This window comes from Caretta caretta, chromosome 4 (genome assembly GCF_965140235.1).
Source record: "Caretta caretta isolate rCarCar2 chromosome 4, rCarCar1.hap1, whole genome shotgun sequence".
NCBI lineage: Eukaryota > Metazoa > Chordata > Testudines > Cheloniidae > Caretta > Caretta caretta.
This window is the reverse complement of record NC_134209.1, coordinates 50,332,561-50,353,898: the sequence shown is the minus strand read 5'-3', so window position 1 is coordinate 50,353,898 and position 21,338 is coordinate 50,332,561. Positions and strand designations below refer to the sequence as shown.

At 40.3% G+C, this 21,338-nt stretch overlaps 1 protein-coding gene across 1 annotated transcript in view; it reads left to right on the top strand.

Moving 5' to 3' along the window:
* Positions 1–280: 280 nt before the first annotated feature.
* Positions 281–21,338, top strand: part of NDNF (neuron derived neurotrophic factor) — a 31,422-nt gene continuing 10,364 nt past the window's right edge. Inside the window, exon 1 of the mRNA XM_048847610.2 lies at positions 281–797. The gene's annotated coding sequence lies outside the window, so the exon portion shown is untranslated. The remainder of the gene's footprint in view (positions 798–21,338) is intronic.

Sequence of the window (21,338 nt, the reverse complement as noted above, 5' to 3'; positions counted from 1 at the left end):
AGTGCGCTGCTCTCGCCGGAAAAGCGCGCACTCCCTAGACGAGTGAGGGCGACCTGGCTCCTCGCAGAGAAACGCGGGGGTGGGGAGGTGGTCTCTAGCCCCGGGCTCTCCAGCGGGGGGAAGCCCTGGCAGAGCCCCCACCCTTGTTCTCCAGACGGGTGGGCTGCGTTCCCTTCGGGCCGGGGCGGTGATAGGCTTTGCCTAGCGTTGGCGGAGCTCGGTGTCCCTGCGCTGTGTGTGTGGCAGGGAAGGGAGGAGGGAGGGGAGCGGGCTGGCTGGGGGAGCGGCTCTGCGCTGCACCAGCGACACTCGGTGCGAACACACTCCTCACCCAGCAGCCGGGGCGCCGCGCCGCGAGCCTCGCCCAGCGCATCTGCCGGCCGGCGGCCGAAGGACCCCGCTCGCCCAGCCTCCGCTGCCTCTGCCCGCGCCGCCGCCCGGCGCTGCCCCTCTCCGCCTCCGGCTGATGCTGCTCCAGCCGGGGGCTCGCCAGGAGTTGCAAAGCCCCGGAAAAACACCTGGTCGCCGTCTGGGGCGATCCCGCCCGGGCCACTTGCGCACTTCTGCAAACTTTGTCCGCCCGCCTGCCCCCGCTGCTCTCTCCTGGGGGCCGCGCTTCCCTGCCCGGCTCGCTGAAAGGCAGAGCGGGGACTCGCCTTCTCTTGCGGCTGGGATCCTGGCTGTGCTCGGGGGGAGGGAGGCCCGCAAGCAAGAGGGACGTTCCCCGAGTGCTGTAACCGGCACCTGCGAGCCCGGGGCTTTTGCACATCTCCCCGGGAGGAGCGAGACTTTTAAAGGTAAGCAAAGCGGAGCGAGGTGGAATTCCTCTTGTGTGTGTGTCCCGGGGGGAGCTGAGACCAGACCCGGGGAGAGGGGGCTCATCGGGGGCGTTAGAGAGGAGGGTCCCGCGTGGATTGGGGTGCGGGTCGTGCAGCGCAGGGCTATGAAGAGAGGGGGACCAGGCACTGGGCGCCAGGAGCATGAGGAGAGGTCCGATGCGTTTTAGGCGGTCGTCCATCTCTTCCCAGCACGGCCTCCGGGTCTGCGCGCAGGGCTGACGACTCTGGGGAGCGGGATGAGCTCTTGGGCAGCAGTGCAATGGGGAGTGGGGCCCCGACTCCTGGGAATCCCGGGGCTGAGCAGCAGCGCCCCGACAGTTGGTGTTGCCTGAGAGTTACCTGGGTTTGGGGGTAGGAGGACGGGGCGATTGGGTACCAGGAACGTTCCCGCTTCGTCAGGCGCCGGTGCTGATTTACTCCAGATTTGGAATGAGCTTTGGAAAACAGGTTGGTGGATGGGAGCTGGTTGATTAACCTTGTGTGCTCCCCCTTCCCCCTTCCAGCTGCGGGACGCTTCACATAACACACCAACCCAGCCCACGGGGAGCCAGTGGCAGGAAATCTTTGCTTTATGAATAGATTGAAGCAAAGCCCCCTTTAATGAGCAAAACCTTGTGTCTGTCTGCCCTGATCCTGCGTCTGATCTTTTGTGACTTCACCCACCGTGGCTTCTTCCCTGCAGGGGCGGAGGGGTGAGAATTAGTCCAGCCACAATTCAAACCCCTTTAACTATTCAGGGTGCCCGCTGCCATTCTGGAAACTCTTTGTAAGGTGCTGTTGTGTTATGGGTACTTCTTACTAAGGGAGAGCGATGATACGGGTGATGAGATGCAGACAGCTCAGCTGAAGGGATCAACACAAGTTCAACCACTGGAGGCCTCTATATACCAGCCGCAGATACTTGTCTAAACGGGATGCCATCCGCTCCCCCACGGGATTGGATCCCCCCCCCCTCACAATCCTCGATCCAATCCCGTCCTGTCCTTCTCTTTCTTCCCATCCTATGCAGGATCAAATTCCTGGGGCCGCAGGTGGGGTTGTGAACCAAGCGGTCACACAACTTCGGTTGTGGAAGGCTGCCTCGTGAGAGTAAAGTCACCAGGAGCGTGCGGCTCTGATCAGATTTCCTCTTTTCTGTGACGCTCCGTGGTCTTGTTTTGTGTCTTCTCCTACTTTCTCTAAACTCCCAGTGGCTCGCCCTGCATTTCTCTGCCCGCATCCCAACACCTCCACTTGAGAAAAAAACGTTTGGCTCCATATATTCTCTTTCTCTCCCCTAACATGGAGCAGTTGTTGAGGACTTGCTGGGGTTGCCCTTTTTGTTATGATTATTATCCCGAAGAATAGGCTGGATGGAAAGGTGAGAAGAAAATAGGCAGGGATATAGGCCAGGGAAAGTCATGCTTTTAAATGTAATTTAATGCCCCCCCTTCTGTCAAGCTCTGATCAAACAGTGCCAAAAGCTCTCTGTTTGGGGGAGTCCTGTGGGTATGACACTTTCCCGCAGCTCACCGCATGCTGCTCAGAATACATCTCCGAAAAACTGCATCTCAACGCTGAAGTTGGAGTGATTACTTGAAATGCTGGGCTAAGGTTTTCAGTGGGATCTAAATGTCCTTATTTTTCTCCTTCCTTTGGTGTTTTTTTTTCTTTTCTTTTTTTTTAACCCTAAAAGGGACAACTAAATTATTTACGTTCCCATTTTCAATGTCAATGTGTTTTAGGGATTATTTTGAAATTCTTCCAATACATTTTTATTTTGAGAGGATGAGAGAAGATGGTTTAGATAAAGTTATATTCACTCCTTCTGGGAAACACTCCTATTCAAGGGAAAGAAAGCTGGCTGCTGACACCCCCCTCCCCCAACTCTTAACTATGAATCCTTACCAAACACTCTATAAACAAACATTGTTTTCAGACAGCCTGTGTTGGTTTTAGTTTTGTCTGCACTTTTTTAAATAGAGTGAACGGGGTACATCAACTAAGCAAGCAAGTCAGGCAATCACACTATTTGAATTAGTAACTATAATTCAAAAATAAGGCGGTAGCAAGATGAATTTGCTACGAATTATGTGTAGTTTAGGTTACACATTTATTTCAAAAGAACAGAGACAAAGACTATAAGTATCTTTTAATCACTTGCAGATACAGTTGTTATCTCTTTAAAAAAAAGTATTTAATTGAAGGGTGACCCTACCCTAAAAAAGTCAGTTCCACAAGTTTATTTGTTCTGGACCATTTTAACATTCAAGTGGTAAAGCATCATGCTTTTCCCAAAAGCTGGTTCGCTTATTGTTATTGATAAATGTAATATCCTTGCCAGTGCCATAAAGACAGAATGTTGCATTAGAAATAGCCACAGCGGGTCACTCTAGGGCAGTGGTTCTTAACCTTTACTGCAGCCTGCACCCCTTTGATTCTCAAAATATGTTCTTGCACCCCTTATCAAAAATCGTTGAAGTAGGTCAGTTCTTTAAACCTAGATATATTTTTTGTTTGTATATTACAGTAATTGTTAAAAAATGTATAATGTTAATAAATACCTAGGTTTGATGAAACAAAGTAGTTGTACTTACATGCCTGTGCTTAATTTGTTTTTTCAATGATTTACCTTCTAAAAAAAATCTGGCATGTCTCACACCCCCAGAAAGGGCATCTTGCACCCCCAGGGGGTGCGTTCATCCAAGGTTAAGAACCACTGATCTCGGGATAAGGTAGTTTCTCTGGTGCAGTTTTCAGTGCCTTCTTCCCCAACCAAAGAGTGGGGAAGAGTGTCTTCTTCCCCCATATTCACAGAATTATATCATTATAATTGCTTTTTTATTGATGTCTTTTAGTGTGCTGGACAAAACCTAGAAGAAGACAGGGGCCCTAATAGGGAATATATTCTGTTTGTTTTCAGTCAATATCAGACAAGGTTTTATGACTCAAATGAAGAATCCGTTCTCAATCCTGGGATCTATGCCAGGGCCCTTGTAAGGCAGTGGTTACTCCAGTTTTACACAAGTGTAATTCTGCTGATTTTTAAATCTGCTGAAATTTAAATCAATAGTTATACCTGTGTAACACTGGTGTCCTAGCACAGTGAATCAGATACAAGATATCCAATAGTAGGCTAATATTGAGCTATTGTATATGATAGCAGTCGCTGACAGGTAATGCTGATTTAGTCATAGTGTACCTTGCATAAAATAGCACTTAGATCTGTGGTGATGAGTGCTATCAGCATGTGGAATTAGAGATTTCCAGATCCACTTTAAGCCCCATGTTCCCATTTTATCCACTCCCAATTGCTACGCCTTGCCTATTTTAAGAATGGCAAGTTTCAATCAATTCTTGCCAGGAATAACTGATCCTCCCCACGCCTTTCTCGTACTTAGTCAGGAGATATGTACATGCAGAAGTAGATCTGCTGAGGTCAAGCTCACAGTATCACTGAAAAAGCCCTTTTTATGTATTTGGAACAATGTCAAGAATTTGTTAATGTTTGAGGGTGGAGGGATTTTTGACTGATTTTTGCCTCGTCTTTCTCCTACAGTTTTGACCTTGTTCTTAAACAGATCTTGACACTACAGAATATATGCGCAATCTTGCTTTTACATTTTATGCTATTTAAAGGGGAACTGTAACAACTTTTCTTAGACCTACATTCTGATATGTCAAAAGATGACTTGAATAAACTCTAAAATGTGCCAGAAATGTGTTGGGTTTTGTTGTTTGTTTGGGGGGGTTTTTTAGTGTCATCTTTAGGCGTGTCATATTTCCAAGATGGGAACTAATTAGTAGAGCTCACAGCAAAATAAAAATTGTTTCTCTAATTTTAGGGTGGGGAATGCAGCTTTTTGTCACATGCATGTAAATGAAGTGAAAGATATGCCACACATCTGTGTATAGACTGCTACATGCTATCCAAACTGTATCAGTCTTCTACCAAATTAGCAGTGACATTTCATGGCATACGTGACATGTCAGAGCCAACAGCATGTGTATGACATGTTTTTCATTTCATGGAAATATACCTCATGCTACATAATGCTGCAACCACCTTTCTTTCTTTTGGAAGCTTAGCACAATGATTATAAGTACTATTTAATTGAGAACAGAAAAGTTACGCAGTCTAGGGTTGAACAGCATCTATGTTGTGGAGCAGTTACTCATGCGAGTAGTTCTGTTGAAATTCATAGGGCTGCTCACCAATATCAGGAAGAGTTCCATAATCTATTTAGTTTTGGCTGACTGCTTTGGAAAACATTATCTGAGAAAATACAGTATGGAACAACATTTAGGTTTCCACAACAACATTTAGGTTGCAAACAGCCAAGCAAGCTGTTTAAAATCATGTAGTGCCTGCACTATCCACCATATATTCGATGTTCGGCTGACGATTGAAGATCCCAGGATAAGACTGTGGATCTTATCTGCCCTATTTCCAGTGTTTTAAAAGGTGCTTCAGATTCTCATATCTGCTCCATTGGAGGTTCAGGATTAGACAGAGTCAGATCTCTGAGTATTAATTTACTAAAGGGTCTAATCCTGCAAGGTGCTGAACAGCAACTCCCATTTAGGGCAGTACGAGTAGAGGATGCCTAAAGTCTTTCAGGTTCAAGCTCCAAAATTATAAAGGCAGAGTGGTGTGTTTAAGCTCAATTTGTCTCCCACTATGTCCTTAGTCTTTTTTGTTTTGTTTAGTTTGAATTAAATTTATTACACTCAGAGCTATGCTTTTTCTTCTGTACTTTGTTTTGAAAGGACCTTAATAACAGTTTACTAAATGAAAGCCCAGTTCATTTCTGCAAGTGGTTACATTTCAAGATGGCATCATACAGATCTGTAAGAGACCACCTTTTATGCCTCTCATGTCAGTTTAAAAGATTGCTAGAAAAACAATCCAAAAATCTGACCAGATTTGGATAAAGGAGAGCCAGTAATGTGTTTCACTGTATGTGGTACTTTTTATGCAATGAAGCGACAGATTTAACCACAGAACATCTGGGTACTGGCTTCTGTTACAGTAAAGATTTTTAGGGGAATAACAAGCCTTGTTTGACTTTGCATTCATTTTGAAGTCATTAAACTTTACATTAATAATAAAAGCATAAAACCATTACATCACTGTTTTCAAGGGGCAATGTCAGTCTTCCCTCAATATCTTATTTTTCAGAATCTGCGTTTGTTTTGCTATGCATGTATTTATCTTTTCACTCATTCTTCAAATTTCTTTTCAAGAGGTAATTTATGCCAGTGGATACAGTATAGATTTAGTGTTTCCACACATTTTTGCTAACTTGGCACCTTTTCTCCATTATGGGTCATCTAATGGAAAAAGCACATTTAACATTGTTCAATACATAGAAAACTTAATTAATGCGGAACAGTAGGTAGGTTCTTTGGACTGCCTTTTCAAACACTAATATTTAAAATAAAAGAAAGTATTTGCATATTTTTTTTTAGCTTTCACGGCTTGATTAACAGAAAGAGCAGAGTGGGATTGAAATAAAGGATAGAGCGTGTGCATTTTATGAACAAATATGCTTGTAAACAGCAGAAATGCCTAAGAATATTCTTGAGATGTATAGTTTTTATTTAATTACACAAAAGTAATATACAGTTGGAATAAGGGGTGTATAATATAATGCATTCACTATAAATATGACGTAATGCTTACAAACGAGGCGAAGCTGATACTTCAAGTCAAAGTACTTTTAAATTGTACATTTCAATATCTTTTAGTGTGCCTTCTTTTAAATGAAAAAAGAAAATATTCTCCTTTCTCTTACATCAGTGTAAATCAGGAGTAACTCCATTCAAGTCCATAGAGTTACCTTATTTTTACATCTATGTAAGTAAGACTAGAAGAGAATCAAGTCCCGTGTATTTAATGTTTATAAATGCTATATTTCCCCAAATGCACTTTTCTTTGAAACTCCCTGACAACAATGTTTAGCTCTTACAAAACAGAAATATCTTCTATATGCAGATGCTTTACAAGGTGAAATAAATAATGCTTGTCTCAGAAAGAAACTATCAAAATAAACTAATGATGTTAGAAAGAACTCTGAAGGCTGAGGAGATGTTTTATTTTTGAAAACTTGAATGGGGGGGAAGTATTTGCCCCTTAATTTGGGGAATGAGTTAGAGAAATAAATGAAAACTCAATAAGAACATTTTAAAAGATAAAAATAAATGAAATTCTAGGAGGTATGCAGTTACTCTGAAATCTGTAAAGAACAAGAGTAAATACAAAAATAATTTGGTTATTTTAGGATTAATTACTTAACTATAGCTTTGTTAGTTCACTCACTGGACTGTAGAAGAATCAATGTTTTAGCACACTGTAGTGAAATGTAACCAAAAGAAATTAATATGAGCTACATAGATGGCTTTGATTGTACTCTTGTGGGCAGGTCATGTGTGAGGTATGTCAAAAGCACAAAGTTCTTGCCAGGGACAACATCGTATTTTTCAAAGTAACTTTCTGAGCTTCAAAATGCATGTTTAAGGAAACAGGTGTGAAATCCGATACTTCTTTTTTGAGCGAGAACTGAAGTGTTTTATGGGATGGATCCTCAGTGTGTATAAATCAGCATAGCTCCATTAAAGTCAATAGATATATACCAATTTACACTAGCTAAGAATCTGGACCTCTGTTAAGTATTCTGATAAAACAAAAATGTGTTAATATGTAATACAAATCCAGTATTAGCTAATAGCTTGAAAACATCATTTGTATTGTCTAACACTAAATGTTACTGTAGACTATACTTAACAGATACCCACTATGACTTTCATTTTCTGCAGCTCATGGGTACACTGAATACATTCAGATAACTGAGATAATTTTCAGTGTAATTAATAGTCTGTTGAAGGATACATGAGATTGTGAAAACTGAGGTTCTGGTAATCAAAGTTTTACTGTATGACAAATTATACCACCCTGTTTTTTGGATAGTGGAATCCAGTAATTGAGGAGATGTGTGTGTGTGTGTTTGTTTGTCTGCATTATGGCAGAGATCAGAAGCAGTAGCGCTAGCCCACAACACCTGGAAATCTGAAAAACAGAAGGCAATAATTTATTTCTTCCACTTCATTCCCCTCACCACTGGTCCCGGATATGAGTGCCCTTCTAAGTATGACCCTCAGACACTTACAATGTGACACACTAATGAAACTGACACTTCTACCATGAATCGTTGTCTTCTTAATTAAGTATATTATTACTTCTTTCAAAAAAATAACTTTAAAGAACGTTATAATTTTATTAGGCTCAAAGTTTGATACTCTTAATCTTCTTCCATTTTAAACTCATCGCTGCCAAAAGAACAGTGTTAAAGAAACTGTTTCCTCTTCTATAACTTTAATAGTTAAATGAGTCACACATACTAATAGGGTGTAACAGATTCCCAGGTTCTTTGCACAGATCAACAAGAATTAAATAGACTGCCTCATTTTCCAAAATTTCCATGATGGCGTGAGGTTGAGAGCACTTTGCTTTTTTGTTTAGATCAAGTATATTTACTACTAATTTGTTTATATTCAGCCGTTCTAAATTTAATTTGCATCAGGTTCCTGGATTTCAAAATACTGAGAGAAACTGTTTACAGATTGGGGTGATGATGATTGTTTAAGAAAGCCAAGTATCTTAGAACTGCCAGTGGGGGTTAGGATGCAAAGGGAAACAAAAGGAAACAGACATAAAGGTTCCTATTCTACACTAGTTCTGTTCCTCTAACAAAACATAGGGTAAAAGAAAATAATTATCCCTGAAATGGGGAATTGGCTCCTAAAACTCGGCTCAATTCTCATGGGATTATGCTCTTGAGTAGAAATTATGTGCGTGAGTATAGGTTTTAGGACTAATAGTGACTTGTATTTATTTGGGGAAGAACTCTCTCTGTCTGCTTTTTCACCAGTGGGATATAATGAATAAAAAATGTATAAGCACATGGGATATTGAACTTCTAATTTCATAAGAAAGATTTTATGTTAGTCAATTAAAACATTTATTCTAAAGTTAAGGAGGATTTGTTGTTAAGAAGTTTTTAAAAATTACCATATTAAAACTAAGTATATTTCACCTTGCATGAATAAAACAAACAGAATTTGGCACTATACTTTGGTGGGTTTTTGTTTTGTTTTGTTTGTTTGTTTGTTTTTGTTTTACTTAATTTAACATATGGAATAATCAGGCATTTTAATCCAAAATATCACATGTTCCTTGAAAACATGGAATATTTGAGATGGAATGTCTGAGAGCAGACTCTGTAAAAGAAGCATATCAGTTTAAGAAAAAGAAACATTTTCAAACTTTCAGTCAAAAATAACAAAGCAGTACAATAACATTTCCAAAAAAATTCGGACAACTGCCTGTTTCGATAGAAAGCTCTCAAAGTTCTTAACTCCCTGTATTACAGCATGTATATACAGTGGGCAGTAAATATGCTTTCCTGGAAACTTATTCTCACTCAATCTTTAAATTTTATTCTCACTCAGTGATTCAGAATTGTGTATGATATTGTTAAACCTCTAAGGGTATGTGTACTCTGCACACTGTGCCTGGGGCCCGTGAGATCTGAGCTTGTGAAGTCGGTGTTTCCAGGCCCATGCTTGAGTGTCCACACTGAATTATAAATCTAAGTTTACAATTGCTTCATCTGGGTTCCATAGTCATGCTGATATGTCCATAGTGCATGAGGCAGACCTTCTGACTCTCGTCTGTAGCTCGAGCTGCATCTACACTGCAAAATGACAGGGCTTGGACCCAAGTCACAGCAGGATCCAGGCTCTAACCTACTCGCTAACAAAGTGCTAGGACCCAGGCCTGAGAGCTTGCCGACCTGAGTCAGACTCATATGTGTATAGATAGAAGGAGGGGCTTGGGCTCAAAATGTACAACAGTCATCTCAGGAACAAAAATTGACTTGAAGTTCTTGGAGGTATTTGGGGTCTGATTCTGACCTTATTATCATCAGTGTAAATTAACAGTAATCCACTGAAGTCACATTATGGTAACGCATTCATATGATAACTGAGACCAGAATCAGGTTCTTTTCTAGTTAGGTTTTTAGTCCTAAATTAAAAAATAACAAACAGACCATTTATTAAATCTTTCTCTATTTGGTAGGATGGACTTTACATTCTGACAAATGTAACATTAATAGACCCTGAAATCCTATCATCGGCAGCCTGATAGTGATAAAACTATCACTAAGCCTTTTCCTGATAGTGAAAAAACATTTAGGCAGGTTTCTGAATCTTCATGTCTGGTTACAATAATGGACAGCAGTAACTAAGTCCCCTCTTTAATTTTACAATACCCACATTAACGATAAAACAATAATTTGTGTTGATTAGTAACTTTCATCCAAGGATTTCAAAGTGCTTCACAAACATTAGCTAAGCCTCATAACATCCTTCTGAGGCAGGCCTTTGGCCCTCATCACAACTCTCATCACATCTTCTGCTTCTGGAAATTTGAAATTCCCTTGACACACATACCAACCATATCTTAATCCGGAAATAATAATGCAAGACAAGAAAGAACTGAGGCAGATCTCCCACTGCCTAGTCTCTACATATGTCCTCAAAATCCCCCGTCTTTGCTAGAAGCATGAACATCCTGAACTTTGAACTAATTAAAGCCTCTCTTCCAGAAACTATTTTCATTCTCTCTCTCTCTCTTTTTTTTAAAGCAGTGTTAAAGCTCACAGATGAGGAGGTGGTATGGTAAACATATAGAAGGTCTGAAGATTTCCAAATTATTTCCATGACCATTCACGCAGAACAGTCTGACCTATCTATCTGCCTGTATGTGTTCCTTCTGCTTTTGTTTAGAGTAATCACATAAAGAACTAACCTTTCACCTGCAAGGCTGGACAAATAAACACTAGACCAGCAGCAGAGTGAAGCTGATATCTATCCCCTTGACAATCTGATTTTGAAACCCACTATCACATCTCTGTATTTGACCATGACAGTTTTGAATACCCCTTAGCACTCATGTTTAGACCAGAAGTCTTTTCAGTCTCAGCAGAGTTTTTGCAGCTTGATCTCACAGTAAGTACATGACTAGAGCTGTTTCGAAAACAGACACCCATAAATCAAAAAGCATCACAGTGACTTGGTCAATGTACTCAAGCCTCAAATATGTTCCCTCCCATGTCACTCTTATATGGTTCTAGTCCTAAAATGACTCTGGAAGGAAAGTTACAGCATCTTAAAGTCAAAGGACATAATTGCCCCTACTTATACTTCTACCTAGGAAGGAGCACAGAGGAAAGGATGTTATTCCACCAAAACAGTGTGTGCAGCCAGTGAAATCGTCATGGGCAGGTCTGGGCTTGACAGCGGTGGTTCAAACTTCAGAAGGGGCCACAGATGCTTACATAGGAAATTTCCCTCCAGCTACTCACTATATCGAAATTGTGCTGATACTGAAGGAGCTCACGGGGAAAATAGGATGGGTTCAAAAGATGTAAAACTAAACTAAGCAACCTAAGAAAGGAAAAGAGCACAATGGCATATGCAGGGTTAATATGAATATCACACTGTTTGGTCTAGCACTCTCAGCTGTGTTCTTCCACTCACCCTCAAGTTAGAACTCTGAATGCAGACTGATCTATGTGGGTGGAGTTTCAGGGTTTGCTCTTTGGGCACAGTTTCACCATATGGAGACTAGTACCTTTTCTGCTGCCTGGATTCTTGGTCCTGGAAGCATGGAATGAAGCTGCCTCCTTCTAGCTACTTAAGAGCACACTCCGTTGCCAGACATACTACCTCTGGGAGTGTGGTATGCAGGTCATTGTCCTCTGGGAAGTGAGCACATCTGTTTTTCCTGATAACACACTGACTTTTCGGACAGTACAGGAGCTTGGAATACTCCATGTCTGGGGAGTAGCTGTGGGAATAATATCAGGGCACTCTTTTGGGGGCTGAGCTCCCCCTTTAGATGACCAAGAGGTGCTTGTTGTTTTTCTCTCCCCTGTACAGAGTGACTAGGCAGTGAGCACCAGTTCCATACATTTTAGGATTCACAACCCACACACAACATGGCCAAGACTTTGAATGTCTAATGTTTCAACATTTCCCTACTGGGAAAACAAGAGAACCTCAGAAACATTAGAAGTTGGTGGAGTAGGGTATCATAGAATATCAGGGTTGGAAGGGACCTCAGGAGGTCATCTAGTCCAACCCCCTGCTCAAAGCAGGACCAATCCCCAATTTTTGACCCAAATGGCCCCCTCAAGGATTGAACCCACAACCCTGGGTTTAGCAGGCCAATGCTCAAACCACTGAGCTATCCCTCCCTCCATGGGGTGGGTAGTCTGTTCCCACAGCTAAAATGCTTTGTTTCTAGTATTATTTTGTAATCCTGCTGATGCATCGTTAATAGAATGATATAAAATTACTGTAGACGCTGATAATTTGCATTGACAAAGAGGACATTAATGTTCATAGCTATTGCAAGCTCTTTTGTCCTGTGGCAAAGCAATTATAGCAGAAAACATGACAACTGGATTCCTAGGTGTTTGGGTAATACAAATAATAATTGCCAGGGAAAACATAATTGTCAGCACAACTGGGGAAAAAAACCTAAAAACAAAACAATCATCCCCATCTAGACTCAATAGAGACACTTATAGGAAAAAAGTTATCAATGGTGAAACAGACAGTAGGTCCAAACCTGCAAGGTTCACTCATGTGACTAGCCCTATTGACGTCAGTGAGACTACGCATGTGAATGGAGCCCTGTGTGAGTAATGCTGAAGACGATGAGCAAGGGCTATGAGCGCAAGTAAAGCTATGCAAGACCTTCTCTCTCTCTCTCTCTAGTCCAGATGGGGATGCATGGTTCGGTTTTGAGGTGGGTTTTTTTTCCAGATGTACATATCAATGAACAAAACAAATAATGCAAAGAATCTCCCAGCGAAGCTATAGAGAACTTAATCTACAACAAACATTCAGAGAAGAAATTGCAGGGCTAACAGTTTAATTTATATTATGGGCATAATTGTAAGTTAAGGACCACGCTGTGCTCTTGTTTCATGTTCATCAGCATGCATCTGATGAAGTGGGTTTTAGCCCACGAAAGCTTATGCCCAAATAAATTTGTTAGTCTCTAAGGTGCCACAAGTACTCCTGTTCTTTTTAGAACTCGCAATGATTTCAGCTGCAGCTGCACCTAAGGACGAAAAGCTGTATGGCCAAGAGTGTGATATTTTTCAGGAGTGATGGGAATCAATTTAGGGTTTATTGACCTTGACAGAGTCATGAAAATTCTTTGTTTCTGTAACTGTGGATGATGTCTGAGTGTATAAAGAATGGACCATTCCATCTCTTCAGTGCTGAAAGCATTGGTAGAGACATGTAAATAGTTGTTAATATTCTTAGCACTTACATAACACTTTCCCATTTCATAATGCTCTAATACAGTCCTCCTAACAACAATCCATTTTATAGCTAGGGAAAATTAGAGACAGAATTTGTAACTAATAACAATAAGAAGCAAATAATTAAACCATCAGGCATAGCATTTGGTCCCATATTACTTCAGTAAGGACTAGTAGAGATACTCTCATGCCTGTGGAGTTCAAGGTATATAATGTTAGAGATGAGCCAAAATTAGGCTTATAAATTCAAAGTCAGATTAGATTTTGCAATTTTGGATTCTGGTAAATGGCTGAATTAGAAATACAAAACTTCTGTAATCCAGCTCTATAATTTCTATTAATGTGCCCAGTAAAAAGAGGTCCTGACTCTCAGCTAAAGTAAATTAGCATAGCTGAGGATCTGGCTCATACAATTCATATATATCCAAAAATAAGGCAGGTGCAATGCAGAAAACAGTAAAACAGGCAAAATTACAAATTTAAATATTTTTTCCAAAATTAAATAGTCTCCCCTTGCGCCCAACTACTTAATAAACTACTGAGCCTTCCAGAATTAACAAAAAGCCAGTAGCTCCACTTTACAGATATATTCAGAGACGGTTGTCTGTTAAAGTTTTTCCATCGTGCTCCATGGCTAGTTCACTATTCCAAAGGACAAGAATTCATGTGAGAGCCATAAACAAGCCACCCATACAGGACACTGCTTCACTTGCATTTCAGTCACTGGGTTAATTACCATGGAAGCAGGGAGTAGCCTACTGGATTCGTGCAATGTGGTATGGGCCACTACAAAGGCTACTGTCCTGCTGCTTTGCTCTTACAGCTGAGAGATGGCTATTAAGTGAGCTGTTGTTGTTACCACGCTGGGTGTTCTGGACGTTTGTCCTAGTAGTTGTTATCTCTTAGACAGGAACCACTTGTCAACCACTGAGAAACAATAACCACAAATGCAAGGTATTGTAAAATTACAAATGAGAAATTTGAGTAGCTATTCAAGGAAAACAATTAAGAAAGGAGGGAGAAATAGCCTTTGTGTGCTTTGCAGACTCTTCATAAAATAGTGGAACAACCTCTCCCTACCTCTGTAACCCACCAAAAAGTAATATAAAAATGTCAGGAGTTTCACTGCACTCACAACTACTATGCACAAGACAAGCATTCCTGATGTTACTCACACCTTTGTAGACTCAGCCTCTTTTGCAACAGGATGAGATGCAGAGGTAATTCACAACCAGATTGGCCCTGCCCTCCCCTGCCTTTGTGCCCTGCTCCTGCTTTGGGCCGTGTAAATCATAGAGTTAACCTGGTTTCAGAAAGAAAAGGAGTACTTGAGGCACCTTAGAGACAAACAAATTTATTTGAGCATAAGCTTTCGTGAGCTACAGCTCACTTCATCGGATGCATTCAGTGGAAAATACACTGGGGAGATTTATATACACAGAGAACATGAAACAATGGGTGTTACCATACACACTGTAAGGAGAGTGATCACTTAAGATGAGCTAATACCAGCAGGAGAGCGGGTGGATGTGTGTGGGGGGGGGAAGAAAACCTTTTGTAGTGATACTCAAGGTGGGTCATTTCCAGCAGTTGACAAGAACATCTGAGGAACCGTGGAGAGGGGAGTGGTCGCCGTGTTAGTCTGTAGCAGCAAAAAAAATGAGTAGTACTTGTGGCACCTTAGAGACTAACAAATTTATTTGGGCATAAGCTTTCATGGGATAAAACCCACTTCATTGGATGCATGCAGTGGAAAATACAGTAGGAAAAATATATATACACAGAGAATGTGAAAAAATGGGTGCTTCCATACCAATTGTAACCAGACCAATTAATTAAGGTGGGCTATTATCAGCAGGAGAAAAAAATGCATTTGCTCCAATCCCTCAGTCAGAGACAAACACCTACAAGACCTCTATCAAGCATTCTTAAAACTACAATACCTACTTGCTGAAGTGAAGAAACAGTTTGACAGAGCCAGAAGAATACCCAGAAGTCACCTACTCCAGGACAGGCCCAACAAGAAAAGTAACAGAACGCCACTAGCCATCACCTTCAGCCCCCAACTAAAACCTCTCCAGTGCATCATCAAGGATCTACAACCTATCCTGTAGGGTGACCCATCACTCTCACAGATCTTGGGAGACAGGCCAGTCCTCGCTTACAGACAGCCCTCCCCCAACCTGAAGCAAATACTCACCAGCAACCACACAACAAAAACACTAACCCAGGAACCTATCCTTGCAACAAAGCCCATTGCCAACTGTGTCCACATATCTATTCAAGGGACACCATCACAGGGCCTAATCACATCAGCCACACCATCAGAGGCTCATTCACCTGCACATCTACCAATGTGATATATGCCATCATGTGCCAGCAATGCCCCTCTGCCATGTACATTGGCCAAACCGGACAATCTGTATGCAAAAGAATAAATGGACACAAATCAGAGATCAATAATTATAATATTCAAAAACCAGTCGGAGAAAACTTCAGCCTCCCTGGTCGCTCAATTTCAGACCTAAAAGTGGCAATTCTCCAAACAAAAAAACTTCAAAAACAGACTCCAACGAGAAACTGCAGAATTGGAATTGATTTGCAAACTGGACACCATTAAATTAGGCTTGAATAAAGACTGGGAATGGATGGGGCATTACACAAAGTAAAAACAATTTGCCCATGCTCATTCCCCCCCCCCCCACTGTTACTCCCACCTTCTTGTCAACTGTTTGGAATGGGCCATCCTGATTATCACTACAAAAGGTGGGGGGGTTTTCTCCTGCTGATAATAGCCCACCTTAATTAATTGGTCTGGTTACAATTGGTATGGCAACACCCATTTTTTCATGTTCTCTGTGTATATATATCTTCCTACTGTATTTTCCACTGCATGCATCCGACGAAATGAGCTGTAGCTCACGAAAGCTTATGCCCAAATACATTTGTTAGAGTTAACCTGGAGTCACTCTCAGTGCTTCAGTGTGCTCTCTCTCTCTCTCTCTCTCTCTCTCATAACTCCCTGTGGTACTCAGTCCTTTTATTTTCTCCCTCTTCTATAAACAACCTCCTCAGCTGCTGGCAGCTGCCAAGGCTCAGCAAGCAAGTGCTCCAAGGCTACTAAACATGGTTCAAGTAACTATAGTTGCTAGTTTACACAGGTTGTTGTTTGTTTCTTTATGTGGAGCACTTTCTGAAGATCCCTCTTACCTCCAGTCACAAATCCCAAAAGACTGATAATGGCATTCAACAAGAAGTGTCGGTCCTGTTAACTCCCCCAAATCTCTGTTTGGCTTTTCACGCTAACTTCAGACCATTCTAAACATAGTCACCGTTGACAGTCCAGGTTTTCTGCAAAGGCATTTGGTCCCATCATCATTCAGAACTGCCCATATCTGTGCTTCTATAATAATAGTGACAAACTTGGTACTAAAAACAATAATATTTGTGCTATTTGTAACTTGTAATCATGTATCCATAGCTCTAACCTGTTATTACTGTTGCTGAAAAATCTATCTAGAGAGTAACATAAACTGTGCTAAAGTAATGCTTAAGGTCTAACTAACTTGGGCTAGGGAACAGTAATATCTAATGATTACAGAAAAGGATTGGGTGCCAGAAGACTTAGATTCTATTCCTGATGTGCAATGTGTCCTTGGCCAAGTTTCTATACTGTGTGCCCCAGTTTGCCTATCTGTATAATGGGGATAATATTTCCTCTCCTTAGTAAAACACCTTGAGATCTTCCAATGAAGGATGTGATGTAGAAATGTAGCAGCAGCATTTATTATCTAGTTAGCTTACTCCCATAATACATAAGTAGTTTAGGGTTTGATCCAAAGCCCATTTAAGTCAATGGAAAGACCCCCCATTAACTTCAATGGGCTTTGGATCAGACCTCTAAGAAGCATTGTGAGATCAGTATTTGACATGGAAGAGGGAGGTAATGAAGGCGGTCAGGGGAGGTAATGAGCTTTGATTTTTTTTAAATTGTTTTAAAGAGATGTTGAAAACTTTTGTAAGGTTTTCGCAGGGTGAGTGAATATGATGGTAACAGTTGGACCAACTTTTATCTAGTCTGCAAAGTGAAATCCTAGGCTGCATTGGAGACTAGCAATGAGCAGGTGCTCATCATTTTTGCTACAGTGACATGAAACACAAGTGCTCTAATTCCTCCAGGGAATTAGATTCTCTCCACAGAAAGCTATACAAAAAAGCCAATTCATAATTGCAGTGCTGTGTGGGTTTGCAAAGGGATTATTGCTAAACAGGAGGCCAGATTCTCCTTTCACTTTCACCAGTGTAAACCAGAAGTGACTCCACTGAGTCACACCACTGTAAAATTAGTGTGAATGAGAGGAGAATCAGGAAGTGTGTGTGTGTGATGTCTTTCCTCACAATTTACCTTCCCAGAGCTCTAGCCTTTCGCTTTTGATGGCAGTATGTAGAGGCCGAAATGTGCGGGTTCATCTCTCTCTGTAGCATCAGACTAGCTGGACCAGTGGTCTGCTCCAGAATGGCAACTCCACAGCAGTCATAAGCTATTGTAATCATATGAAAAGTGGAAATATAAATCTTCATTTAGAAAACAAAATACTCCTTATAACGTTTGATATTTTCGGTTCTATATTTCCATGAGTATTTTTATTTTTCTTTTCACCATGCCTACACTGAGACATTTCCTGAATATTACTATAACAAAATCTCATCACTTTGCAGGTAACATACCTCATTTGTTGCAATTCACGTCTCTCGTGCTGTTCAATCAATTGAAAATATAAACCTGACCTTTATTGTATTTTTATTTTTCCACAGATTTTTCTTTTGCATGCTACTGTGATTCCCTTTGTTAAAACAACACTTACAGCAAAAGAAAAACAAGGTTTAAATTTGAACTGCCAGAGAAGGTTTCTTAATCCACAGATGGTTGACATGATGGACCCTAAAAGCTTCAAAGGGGCCATTATAGTCCATTTTGTCAGTCTGGATTTAGGGAGTTTTAAACCACGGATTATGGAAACAATAGTGCATAAATGCTCTTTCCCCCACAGTTATAGTCTGTCACACCAATGAAAGATCGGATGTTAATCTGGACACTGTGTTGCACAAGCACACTCACTATGTGTATTAAAAATCTTCTGAGAAAAGTAAATAGTGTGCGTGCCCTCATAGCTGGTTTCCTTTGTTTCTCTTTCTAATCTATACTTCTGAACAAAGGGACAGATTCTGAAAGGTGCCAAGCACTTTCTTCAATAGTCCATGTGAATGGAGTGCGGGGGGAGGAGGGAGAGGGTGTTTGCTGAGCACCTTTCACAAGACCCTGAGCACTAGGAGGATCAGCCCTAAATATGCAAAGTTCAACTTTAAAAAAAGACAGATACTTGCTGGAGAAACAAGTAACCCTTCCTCAAGTAATTTGAAAATACAAACTGTCCATTTTTCCCCCTTATATACTAATAGCCAAATACATTTCAACCAAATCTGATAAATAATTTTAAAAAAATGCTCTGTAGCTGAGACTTTGTATTGTTCTCTGAGAAATTTTTTGCAGGTGAGTTATAAAACCCTGAAAAATAGGGGTTTATAATGGAAAAGCTTGAAAACCTTAACACTAGCGTTCCTATAATAAGTCAGAGCAGACATAGCATGTCCTTCTATTTTCCAAGGCTATGTTCTCTTCACAGTTAAATCTGATTCTACAGATTTATTGTCAGACGTGGCATGGTTAACACAAAGGAAAAATGAATGCCCTCAATTTTAAAAATAGGACATAGATTAAAAAAAAGTTAACCATTCATACAATAAAAAGAAAAGAAACACAACACAGAAACCTCTGTTGCAGTCTGTGCCTTGAAATTATCCTCACTAAATTACAATCATGCACTTTCCACTCCTTGTAATTAAACATTAGGTTTTATTTATTCCAGATGCATTTGCTTCAAGTAAACCCAGATCCTTTTTTGTTATTGTAAATCTCTTACAGGACTCTGTGACCTGCAGACAGTTGGGGAATAAAGGAAATATTTTCCATAGATAAGGCATTTGATGATGGTTTTGTGAATAATTTGTGTATTACAATTTATGATCAATGCAATTTGTTTGGCAAATCTCTATTGGTCAATCTAATATTCGTGCTATCTTGTAGGAGAATAGTGTGTATATTTGTCTATATACAGACCTGTGTGTGTATGCAGTGGATGTGTAAGGAAATCTTTTTAAAAGTATTTATTTTCACCTTTGCTCTGACCATAAACAGCAAAGCAAAATGGAATCACAAGCAAGCAAGTTTCATAAGAGACTTGTGAAAATCCAGAATGCTAAGGATAACATAATTAATATCACATCTCTTACCATCCTCGGTAGATTAGTGAGTTTTAATAAGTTTTTTTTTAATTCATTCTGCTCAGTGAATGATGTTTTATTTGCAAATAAGCATGTAGTTTAGATCTGTCTGAAAATTTTGAAATTCAAAATTTTTAGATGAAAAAAGGGACAATTTGTTCACAAATTACAGTGCAAAATGTGTTCCTTTTTTCAACCAGCTCTAATCTAAATCAGTATGTGTGTTGTCGGGAAAGACAATGTGATGCTATAACTAATTTAGGGATAACCCCTGGCTTTCACAAAAGAAATTCCATAGACCTGAAAGCTGGATGGGCTCAAGCTGGAAGCTAAAATATGAAACATGCACCCTGAATTTTGGGAGAAGTCTCCATATACTGGAAACTACTACCCCTAAGGTTTTGTTTCCAGGTTTGACCAAAACCTGGTGGAGTCTATTTTTGGATTTGGTTCAGATGCAGCCCAACATGTAGACATTTCTTACTACCTGCTGATCCTGCAAGAATACTACCATTTTGGCTCAATATTTTGTGAGAATATCTTGTATGGTTTTGTTGCCGTTGGACCTAAACTCTAATCTAGTTTGGCCTCAAACACAAATTCAAAACACAAGCTAAACAAACCTAAATCTAATCCAGATCCAAACATAGAGACTGATTTCTCCCATCATTCTTCCCTTCCTGCTCTACTTTAAAAATACAAATTATCCAGATGTTTGTATTCACTTTTTGAGCCCTAAATATATAGGTAAATTGCAATTATATAAATGGTTTGAAGACCATCCAAAATATTTATGTAATTGGAGTTTTGGATAAATGAGATTGTTTGTGTATGAATTTTGCATTCAGGAGACAGACATGAGTTATGGATAATCACAAACTAGATGATCAGGTTTAACCTATATAATTTTCATGTGTGTGTGTTTTTGTTCATAATAATACACAATGTGTCATACAATATTCATTTATTATGGTATTTTTGAAGGAACAGTATTCTATCTGTCTATCCATCAAAAGGTGCCTGCCATTGTGGCCTGTAAGCTGTTTTGTTTGCAATGTTGAATTCACAAATTAATAGTATGCATCTATTGGTATATTTAGATAACTGTTTAGAAGCATATTCATTTAGCCCATTACACTGTGTAGCCAGGTGTTGTATTTCTATTAGAATGAGTGAATATTCAAACTGTTTTAAAAGCTGTTAATTTTTTCAGCGGTAGTGCTCTTTTTAGCCTGTGTGTTCTTTCTGTATATCTGTCTCTGTCATTCAAATGGTGACTTCTTTTTCTTGTCCTTCAGTGAGCTACTTGTGCTTGCTTCTCAATATTTTTCTTCTTTGCTTTGTAAATTAGGAAGATTGGAGTTATGGCATTGTAAGAGTGACAAGTGGTCCCCTTTCTTTTTTGAAGTTAGCGGAAAACACCACGTCAGCATTTGCCCTGCTGAGGATCAGCAGCACAAGCCATGTATCCTAATCTCCTGTCTTCCAGTTCTAAATATCCAGAATTAGAGATCAGAGTCACAGAGGCAACCAAGCATCACATTCACATCCAGATTCAGACTCTCAGCTGGAGAGAGAGCTGGGGAGGAGGGTGGGGAGAAGAGAGGTAAAGATGGGCCATTAGAGGGCACTTTTGCAATCCTAGAGAAGGAAAACTGTGTTTATTATTTTACTTAGGATTGTCTACTCTAGCTTTTGCTTAAAATCAGTGATAAACAACACGCGAATCCTTCCAGTCATCAGGAATATATCAATAAAATATTGACTCTTG